The sequence below is a fragment of the Chaetura pelagica genome, unplaced genomic scaffold (genome assembly GCF_000747805.2).
Source record: "Chaetura pelagica isolate M959 unplaced genomic scaffold, ChaPel_1.0 scaffold164, whole genome shotgun sequence".
NCBI lineage: Eukaryota > Metazoa > Chordata > Aves > Apodiformes > Apodidae > Chaetura > Chaetura pelagica.
Window position 1 is genome coordinate 140,552 of NW_009952971.1, and position 11,956 is coordinate 152,507.

The window sequence follows — 11,956 nt, forward strand, 5'->3', positions numbered from 1 at the left end:
TCTTGATATAAAAAAAAATCAGAGGTGGTTACAGATGTTTTCAGAACCTAAGTATTCCCGATTTTGCCACAAATTAATCTCATCTGATGAAAAATAATCTGAACAAATAACAAATTGTATGAAAGTACATTTAAACAAGACTCACTTTTCTATGCAATAAAAAAAAAAACACAACAAAACCACAACCCAACAACACCACCACAACAACCCAAACTTCTCAGCGAGTGAATGAAGTGTGATCATCACAAGAAGGAGTTCTGGTCATCTCTGTGCTTGTCTAGTCATATGAAAGACATCCAGAAACTAAATTATACACCACATGCAAAAAATTAAAGTTTCCATAGTTTAAGTTTGTGTGTCATTCCATTCAGCTGTTTATTAAGAAGGAATTTTGGAGCCCCTCAAAGCAAACAAATTCAGTGTGAAGTGAATGGAAATCTTTTTGAAATTAGTACTGACCCTTAAGGTATTCACACAGCATACAGATAGAATTAATCAAATTATTGCTTGCATTCTTCAACAAAGTGAGAGGGAAGGAAGAGAAAAGAAGAAAAAGACAAGGTACATAGTAAAAAAGGAATAAAAGAATGTATTTCTGGCCCTTGTTACTTGTGCCACAACTCTAGTATCTTTTTCAGCACACTTGATAACAAGTTCTATTCAACCACATTAATTTAAATCAGCATTTATTGTTATTTGGATGCTACATACCAGCATGAAAGAAACACTCATGTTACCATGGATACTTATGATAGAATAGTAAAAAGGTCATAAAAAGTGCATTCAGCTTGTCATTTTCTCTTCCAGAAAAAGCCAGCCTTCCCAGGCTACCAGGCATCTCACAGTTGTGTACCAGCAGCTAATATTTCTTTCATCTTCCTTTCATGTGCACACAAACAAGGTGGGATGGAGGGGAAGGTACAGGTGCATCAAGGGAGTAAGTTATGTCTGATGATACTGAGTGATCTTAAGAAAAAATAATGAAATTTTGTAAATGTAGAAATTCTTTTTTTAAATTCTGTTACTACTCTGCCTGGTTTTTGGGGGGTTGGAATAGAAAGGCTTAAGTCCTAGTTTCATCCCAAGGGTTTTATCATGCTTGTATGGGAGAACATCCCCACACATGTTTTAGTGGCTCTGGTACAGGTAGCCTGCAACTTTATAGCTGTATCACCCAGATATCATATTATCATTCTTTGCATAATTTCTCCATCCTGATCAGAATTGATTTAACAAACAGAAAGATTTCATCCTTACCAGTGCTGCTGCTTTTGTCCTGCTTTGATGGGAGCATCCTATGAAGACAGTCCCAGCTCAGTTTCAGCCTGTGAACACCCCAAGGGTTCAGGGTGGAGGTTTTCCCATCTCCAGTCAGAATATGGGAACAGAGGCTCTCACTGCACACAGGAGATGCCCTTAGGAGATGGCAACAGTGGCTAAGCAGGGATTGCAGCAGTTGCAACTCTGAGAGTTGAGATATATACAGATAAAAATTGTATTACTGTGAAGAGATATGTTCAGCAGTGATTTATGGTAGGACAAAAGGAAACGCTGCATTTTTAGGGGAAAACTTCTATAATTAATGACTGGGCCCCTAATCTTAAAAGCTACTCTTGTCAGACTCGATTGTGCTCAAGCTGTTCCCCTGAAGACATAAAAAGCGTCTCTTTTTCCCCCTCAAATGCATCACTAACCTTCATCTAGAGTTTTCTATTGTTTTGAAAGGTTTGGGGTGTTTGGTTTTATTTTTAGAGGAGATGGAGATTAACAGCGTAATGTGCATCTTCAGAATAATACATCCACACCAAAATATGGGAGAGAATTATTTACAGGTTTTTGTAGACTTAGACTGTATAGTCAATTTGTTTAGTTCTGCATACACTTAAAGGGAGATCAAATATTAATATATAACAACTTCAGGGACCTTGGCTAGAAATATTCTGTACAAAGACAGCAGACATACATAGAGAAATAATGTATTTTCACTGCTATAATTAAAGGCTTTCCCCATTTATTGAGAGTCTTACTATATAATTACTCTGAGCTTAGCAAAAGTAAGGTGATTATATTTGCTGGCTTACAAATAACCATACACAGATAATACAAATAAGAAGAACACAACAGAACTATTACTGCAAAACTCCAAGACATTTCAATCACTAGCTGTTACAAAGGTTCTTGCAAGTTTGCCTAAATACACTGCTAGTGCAGGAATACCATTGCTTACCGTAGAGAGGAAAAAAAATCAACTGCCTCCCTTTGCAAATTACAGCATGGGCTTATGCTTGAACAGAGCAAGCTTATGCAGAACAGAGACATCCACTTATGCCTCTATTTCTGTAGTAACTACTATAGCAGGGGTCCTAATTTTATTTTCATTCTTTGGAAGTAATGGCAATAAAAAAGAATAATGAAATGATGGCATACATTATATTCAGTTATTTGAATATGTATGTGTTAAGAGATAAATTTATTTAAACAAACTTAATGAAGCAGACTGTTAACATTATCTTGCTTTCAAACACTAAAATCTAAATGTTGAAGCCTTTGCAGAAAATACTTCCAGAAGAATAAGGACTCAGCTGTTGAAAACAATAATGTATTTTATTTCAGGGTGCTTTACAGGGACAATTGGTAATTTTTCATTTGTGAGACTGAGGCAAAGCTACAAGTAGCTACAACTATCTCAATTGCATGCCCAGTGCTCTGTAAAGCAGACTGTATTATGATCTAGATATCATATCACCACTGCAGTGCAGAGAATGCCAGCTTTATGTCTTTTTATACATGTGGGTGTATACACATATAAATACACACAAACACACAAGTACATGTTTTTTGTTGAACTGAAGCACCATTTTAGGTAACTGGAACAGTAACTTGATAAATTTTTACACTGGATACAACACATTTCTATGTCCTAAAAAGACAAGTCAGACACAGAGGTTCCCTAGTAATATTATAATTTTTTAAATACCTCCAGTATGATAAATAGCATTTTTAATAATGGAGGAAGTACAAAACCACAGATGTCAGTTGTCTCTTCTTGGGGATAATCGGTGTGAGGTAGTTGCAGACCTCAGTGATACAAAATGAGTACAAGTAGCTCTGAGACAACAGCACTGGCTAAACAGAAGCATAAATGACTCGTGACTTGCAGGAGACACTTTCTCTTTTTTGCATAAGACTGAAAAACTAAAACAATCTCCTCACTCTGTTATGCACTCAGCACACACACAATGCATTACTGCAACGTTGGCTAACGTTGCCAGCAGGAGCATCTCTCTCTGCCTCTTCTGTTAATAGCTCCTAAACCATTATAGTTTTGAAAAAATATGACAGGAGCACTGACATTTGCAAGTAAGTAACCCAGAAGCTTGCTCACAAGAACTGTTCCTCCTGTAAGGTATGGTCAAGCAAGTACCAGTAAATTCAAGCCAGTTAAAATCAATCAAACAACAAAATCCCACACTGTCTTATTTATACAACCCTAATTACAGAAGAAAATTGCAAAGCTTTACAAAACAAGTGATGGAAATAAAAGACTGTTTATTTTTATCTAACAGAAATTAAAGACAATTTATAGATTTCATGGGTATTTAGCTACCAAGATCTGAACACTTATTCAGCCTAAGGAAGGGTGGGGAGATTCTTCTAATATGAAAAGTTACACCTGAAGAGCAGTGCAAGTTAATTATTGGGGTTTGTTTTTTTGGGGTTTTTGTTTGTGTGGGGGTTTCTTTGTTTGTTTGGGTTTTTTGTTGGTTTTTTGTTTGTTCGTTTGTTGTTTGTTTTGTTTGGGGTTTTTTTGGTTTTTTTAGCCTCCAATCTTCAGCTTCTGTTCACATTTCTCTCTCCTCTTAAAGAAAGATTTCACTTTAACTTTGGAAACAGATTTGGCATTCCTTTTCCCAATTTTGCTCCCTCTTTTCCCACTGTTTTCTCATTCCTTTCCTCCCAGTGGAGAGTTTCTTTGCCTTTGGAAATGCTCCTTCTATTGACTAAACTCTTAAATCTTTTAAGCTACTGAAGGGCAAAATGTTCTTACCAAAATAAGAAGGCAAAGCACAAGTCTCAGGGTGGTGTTTCAACGTACTGGGCCTCATATTTCATATCCACATGTATAAACACATACCTAGAAATAGTGTATGCAGATTATTACTGCTCTTGATTGAAACCTGATGCATTAACAGGAACACTTTGTGAGGTAACAGGTTTGGTGTGACAGACTCTCAGCTCAGTCTTCAGCCCTTTTAAACACTGTGGGAATCCTTGCTTTGAATGGTGAAGCCCTGGAGACTTGTTTATATGACAAACGAAGGTTCAGGAGTGACAAAAGCTTGGAAAAAATGTGGAAGAGTTTCTAGCAGTTTCCTCTTTAGGAGTGTATATAAAATTTCAATGTATATATTTCAGGTGAGACAGGATATTCATTATTACCTCTTAGAAGTATGTGCATAGTAGAAATATTCACAATCACAGTTAGCTAATCCAGCTTTCACAGCAAAAAAAAAGTCTGATATGCCATCATTTGAAGTATTAAAAAGCAAATTTCACCATTAAGTTTAAATAGCATATCACATAACAAACCGTGCTAGAATACTAGCTCACAATATACTGATACATGGAAGATACAGCTTAGCAGAGAACTTTGCAGAGTAGGGATAATGCTTGAACTCTGTGATCCCAAGGGACTTTTTCAACCTGAATAGTTCTATGATTCTATTCTATGATCATCTTCATTTTTATTTAGCTAAAAAGAATGATCTAGCTGCCCAAGGATAGTGCCTAACTAACTGCAGCACCAAGGAAAATAAAAAAAAGTCCTGGCTACCACAGTGCTGAAATCACAGCTTAAATATCAGAGTTGAGTAAAAGCTGCTGCAAAGGTCCTTTTAAAGGTCATTTAAACTCAAGAGATTTCCAAGATCATTCCTTTTAAACCTAAGAACCAGAATAATTAAAACAATAAAGACGTCATTTTAAGTAAATTTAACCTAATTGTTAACCCTACATTTAGCAAGTTAGACTTCATTCAAATTAGTATTTTAACCTTTTGCAAATATATGCAGCCCACAGAAGTTTGTTGTCAAATTCATTTTGTGAACATGTGACTACAGAAAAAGGGTTTATTTCATTTGACAAAACATCTCTTTTTCAACTGTCCAAACAAGCAATGATTATATATTTAATATTTAACCTGTCTGGGCTGCCTTCCTTCATTCCACATTGAAGGCCTACATATTATGTAATATTACAGCTGCAGTAATTCTTTTAGTCACATCAAGACTTGATCCAACCAATAATAAGCAGTTCTAGCATCCCAGAAAAGAGAACAAAGCCACCCCACTTGGGAATTTCTAGACTTCCCTATATTGACTACAGGGACAGATGTGTTCAACCTCTTTATCCATAAATTTACATTTGAAATTATATGTGGTAGATAGAAAAGAGGAGGAGAAGAAAATAGTGCAAGGGAAGTCCAGGCATCTACTTCTTACTCCATAAATTTTGCAACTACAAGAACTTGATCAACCTTCAACAACTGTGTATTATTTAGTATTAGGAAACTTGAAACAATTCTTTCATGGAAGTTTCTGCTTCAGAAACTGCTAGAAACGTCTCTCCTTATACATCTAAAACAAGTCATCCTGATAATTTGTAGGTGCTATCGTGTAGTGTTTATTTAGACTCCACTGTACTGAGCTCTTCAAGGCCAAGTTTTTAGAGAAACCTCTTTTGTTTTGTAACTACGTGAACTGCGACCTAAACCAAACATGCCACCAAGGTCACTCAAAAAAAGAAGTTAGTACATCTTCAGAAACAGAGTGTCTCAGTCAGCAGTCATTGACTTTGAAACTCCTTTTTGAGCATCACAGAGCTGATGTTTGTTTCTACCCAAGCAGACACTTCAGAGCAAATCTGCCTTCTCATACCAAAATTCAGCTCTGTTGGAGTCAACATTCATTCAAAACTGAAGGCAGAAAGAATATGTACATGCCAAGGGGGTTTGACAATCTACATACAGGTCCATGAAATAATTGTTTATTGTTTAACTCTAAAATTATTTGTAAGAAATACTGTGTTAAGCAGGCTAAGTTTGATTTTGTAGAACAAAAGCTGCTTGATAACCCTTCCAGAAAAAAATAAAAATCAAGTCTCAGAAAAGAGGTTATCTCCATTTCTGAGTTACCAACTAGTTCAGAAACTGAAAAAGCAAGGAACAGTATTTTAATAACATTTTTAGCAAAACAACCAAGAGTAACAAAATCCAGTCACATCTGAGCGGCTCTGGAGAGGTCAGGAACCGTTCTTACTGATTTCACAGTGGATGGATTTCTTTTGGGTATCAGATTCAACAGATTCCAAGTGTACTAAATGTTGCTTTAAGGACTTGTTACTATTTTAAATATTTATTTTTTTAAATTTATTTTAAAATCAGTCTGGAAATCAAGAAGACTTTTCTAATGCTTTTTTTGGTATATAAAATAAGGCTGAAGTTGTTTGATAACAATGTCTTTTATTGCAGAAGAAAAATCTTCCAAGAACTGTATTCTCTTGGAATATACCACATTTAGCACCAATTATTTTAGCACTAATTATTTTAGTATCAATTCTGTAGAGCAATCAAAAATATTTACTTAGAAATTGACACATTGAATAAAGGTCACTTTAAAAGCTGAACGAATGTTTTTTTTCTTTAAAATATGTATAGTCACTTAAACTTTGCTTCCTGCTTCCCTTCCTCCCCCCTCCTTAATTTAAAACACTAATGGTAGGCTGGGACCTATGCTTAGATTCAGGGCAGACGATCTCTCCCAGTTTATTTGGATCTTAACTGATCAGAAATTAAATAATTTTCAAAAAATGAAATAAAAAAGGCATGTGCAGAAATAAATTACACTAAATTAGTTGTAAAGCATTTGTTCTTCTACAGCTATGAGACTGAACATGATCCAAAAATTATTACAAAGTCATTAAGATATTTCAGCCTTGAACTTTACAAACATCCCAACACAGATGGTCCAAATATCAGAGCTGGAATCCATACTGCTCAGACCCCCCTACCCAAAGTACTTAAGTATTTTTGATAAATCCACATATAATTTGATCACCATTTACATGTTGTGAACCTACAGGTTTTCTGAGACACTCACGGGTGTGGATGTGTGTGGTAGTCACAAAGAGAAGCTACAGTTGATCATCTTCTCAAAAAGAATCTTCCCTTATTCTAAATATTTCTGACTTCAGGTTAAATAACATTGGGAGTAGTGTCTCAAAAGTATAAAAGGAGAGCCAGAAAACATGCCATATAATGAGTAGTAGCATAAAGGATACACACATAAACCATACCTACATTTTATCTTTTTGAAACTGCTGTAGCTATTTATGATGGTCATAAATGTTTTCCACTTCATTCTATACTTGGTTTGCTTTATCATGTTGTTTTATAATACACGAGTTGTTATAGTGCTTTTATGGCCAAATAGAGGTTACAGTAAAAGACAACGAGCAAAGGAGAAAGTTCTACAGTTTCTTTACAAAGGTACAATTAGAACATATTGTGTGCTCTTATTCACATCAGCAATACACATGTGCCTTCCCATCTGCAAAGAGAAGTCTACATAACTTCTCTAAATAAAGTAGGAATGTAAGGCTCTAACTGTCAATTGCATTTCCTTGAAAAAAAACAGTATTTCCTAATATTTTGAACTGTTTTCTGTTATACCTTATTAAAAACCTGGTTTTTAAAAAGCTAGAAATTCAGCTCTAATTAAAAATGTGTTAGATATGATATGCATTAGGATTATACTATCAAGATCATATCAAAATGTCATTAATACAGAATTAATGGGAACTCAGTGAAAATTGCTACATTATATCAACAGTTAGATTGTCACACTAATATCATATTATAATTGCATAGTTAAATATCTTGCAGATCTCTGCATTATAATGGAACAATTGCACTTTTTAAAAAATGGCAAAGTAAGTACAATCCAAAGGAGTCATGTCAGAATACCTACATTTCTTTTTCAGAGGAATTTTATATACAGTTAACATGTCTTTCTAGTGATCTAAAACAGAGTCCACACAAATGCATGGCATTGAGCAGAGTGAAATATCTGTCAAGCAGAGCAAACAAGTATGACCAGGACACTTGTTCTATTTACCTGAAAAACTTCAAATGTCAACTCATTGCTTTTCTCTCTCCATGCAGTGCTGGGAATCATTGGAGAAAAACAGCATCTGTACTTCTCCACAGCCATCTGTGATCCTACCTACAGCAAAAGCTGATACACCCAGTAAAAATTGAAGCTCAGAGCTCAGACACAGAACTCTTCAAAATAGTTATGATTCCACCAACTTGAGAAAAACCACTATTTTATATTTTTCTCAAAATATGGCCTAGAAAGATTTCATAATACTTGAGTTATCTCATGTTTTCTTTAATGACCTGCAGATTCAAATGAAACCAGTATATATATCAAATTAGGCACCTAGGTGGGAAACACAAGCTGTATTTTAAAAATGGAATGTGTTTTGTTATTTAATTAGCATTATTTTTTAATTTTTTTTCAAACAACATTAAGATTGTTTAAAGAATCTCCCACTGGTGTAATTTTTCAACACCACCACAGAAAAAAAAAGGGCTATTTCGAGAAGGGAAAAAAACATAGTTGTGAAGTTGTGTTGAATAACCAGAATATTTCACATTTACTCCAGCATTCTTGTCTACTGAAACCAGCAAAACAAAAAATAAAGTTATAAGGTAAAAAACAAATGAAGGCTACTATAAGAATTTCTTCTTCATCTTTAAACAAAGAAATCAACCCAGCAGTATTTCCAAGCAGTCACATAAGATTTCTTGTTCTGTTCTCCTTTTCATGCAATTGCTACATTTCATAGAATTTACCATCACCATTAGGAATCTGATAAAGTGTAGGATGTGCCCTAAGTCACCTATGAGGTCTAGTATCAAATAGACCTTTCTTCAATGAATGGATTTCAGCAGAGCCCAGAGGCTAAAACTGAAATCCTTAAGTTCTTTGTTTTCCCAGCTCACTTTGCCAACTAAGTGATACAGGAAGAGCTTTGAACATGCTTCCAAAACCATATTCCTGAATTAATTTTCTTCAGATAGAGTAGAACATAAAATTATGCTCACATAAATACAAAGTATATTCTAAATGCAAAGTAGCAACTTGAAATGAAGATTTAATAAGCCTGCTTTTAAGGTAGCTGAAAAACCTAGAAGATTGACATGGATGAATATACTAAAAAAAGACAAAAAGCCCTTTCCTGCCACATGGAGATTGCTGCAGGACAGAAGGGAAACATTTTCACAAGTTTGAAAGGCACCCATGCACACTCATGTTGTGAACATTGAAACAAGCAAAGTAGGCAACATACCAGGAATCAGAGTTCAGAGACATTGCCAAAACCCAGTTGGATTCCCTATACTTAAATGGATGCTAAAATTACTGCAACAGAAATCCTATGACAGATTTATTTTTTTTTTTAATTCCAGATAGATACATTATTTTTCTACAGGAAAATACATTTTGCTTTATCATTGTCATTCATACTTATGACTTGTCACTCATACATGAGCTGTCCTTTCAGATTTCAGGAGGAATATCCATCCAAATAGTCACTGAATAGTAACACTTCTCTGTAGATCTTTTGTTCATTCCTATCTCTTCTCTCTACTCTACTTTTCTACTAGCAAAAAGAAAAGGAAGGTGTACCAGTATTAATAGAGCTGGAAAGCTCAAGTGGAGAAAAATATGACAAAAGGGACAAGTCAAGCTCTATTTGGTCACCTTACAGCTGGGTGCACTGCTGAGGTGTTTTTTTTCCAGAAATGAGGATTCTTGCAATTGGGAATACATCTAACAGTTATTCTTGGTGAATAACCACTTGCTAGAAGGTTGGAGAAGGGATGTGATTTTTTGCCATAGCAATGAACTGGGTCTCAAAAAGCTCGTGCAGAGAAGGTCGGCAATAAAGCACAACACACAACATGGCATCCACACATGTGGCTATTCAGCTTTCAAATTCCATTCTTTAACCACAATAGCTTCTGTGGAACAGTCATTTATTTGAACTCTGCTTGAGGTAAGAGATTTGGCCCAAAGTACACTGGCATTCCAATAAAACCTGTAGAAAATCACTTTACAGTGTAACAGTAGAAATTTTGGCCTAGGCTGAGAACCAACAGTGAGTACCTATTATGATATCGAGCACTATACATGAAAGGTGCCTCAGACATTTAAGTTGCCTCTGTCTGGAGACCAAAAGCATTCAGACAGATCTTCAAAGGTGGCAACACATTGCTAAACCCGGTCATACTGAGCTTCCTAAAGGTTTGCTTAACAACACATTTCAGCTTCATCTTTCTGAAGCTGTATTCTGTGTCTTTCTCAGATGACAGATCCCTCTGAATTGATGGCAGTACATTGTTTCATATTTTAAAATAAGCTGCTGAGACACTGGTAAAGCAAGAGGTGTAATTTAAATGGATCTCATTGGATTTTTTAGCCATGGTATTGAGCATAAGGCTGACTAACATGAAGAGGAATGAACTAGGAAAATGAAATTTAGGAAAATAGGAAGAAAACCCAAACAGTAACATCATTTTAAAATTTAGTTTGTAAAAACAGCATGTTTAAGTAGATCACATTGTCTGCAAACCCATTGTGACATATTTCTGTTCATCTTCTAGTCTCGTGTTCTATCTATGCTGGAAGGTATAGTGGAGCATTTTGGTTTGGTTTTAAATAAAGTAGCAGTTGGAGAAGGAAATGGCTGAGGTTCTTGCAGAGTAAGGTCACAGTGTCATGTTACTGTAGCCTTAAAATTAAACAGTACAGTCTGTATGTCCCCTCTCAAATATCAAACTGAGAGTTAAATTGTCATCAATACTGATTTTTGGTTTCTGACTCTCCAAAGGGTAAATCTATCCTCTAGCTCTTGCAAATCAAAGCATGCAGCAATATTTTAATATTTACTACTATCCAATAAAAGGAAAGAAAGTGATAAAAGGGTTTGTTTACCATTTCTGAAGTATAAAAGAATTATCAGCATGTAATTCATACTGTACAGAGACCTTCTTGGCTGATGATTTTTACCCATAACAGAACAGGCGTAACTGAAAGGTTAACTCAGTCAATACATTATTTGAGCATTTCTACTGAGATTTGTTATTAATCTAGGACAAACCATGACATTTTAAATCTTCAGCCTGGCTACCCTGTGAAGTCTATTAAATTATATCTTAGTTTACAAAGGAATTTTTATATAATCCTTCAGCTAATCACTTTTCATTAGCTAGGGAATGCTAATATATAAAAGTGCTAATTTTTTTTAAATCAATATTTAAAGATTGAAAGTTCCATAAATGCTAGGAATAGCTTTAAAAAAATCAGTGTTTATCTACACAATGCAAATTAATACTTGGTAGTCACTTAGGGGAACGAGCAAACTAAAAACATCAGAACTTACATTATACATTAAGTAGTTAAATCCTCTCCAACCAACTTTCCTATATTTTCTTTGACACTTACACTTTTGTACTAAATGACCTTTTATGTTTGATGGTTCAAGAATTTCCTATTGTAGTTCCTTGGTAGGGCTTGATTCTGCTGCAGATTTTAACAGAAAGAAAAGGGTTTGCAGGTTACAAGCCAGGCATATAATTATCTGTTTTCCCCTACCATCCCCAGCTGTCTGGCAACTGCCTGTCACATGAAAATGTTAATTGCACATCTGGTATAGCATTGTAACTGACAAGGTGAAGCCCATCAAGAAGTTCATTTCATAATAGACAACAAGAGTTAGAACCATAGTACTTATGATTTAGAATAGTTAGCTTCTGTTTTGTTGTTTCCCATTCTCTGGGGAAGATGCCTTCCTTTACCAAAGTCTTCCAAAGATCACTGTACTGACCTTC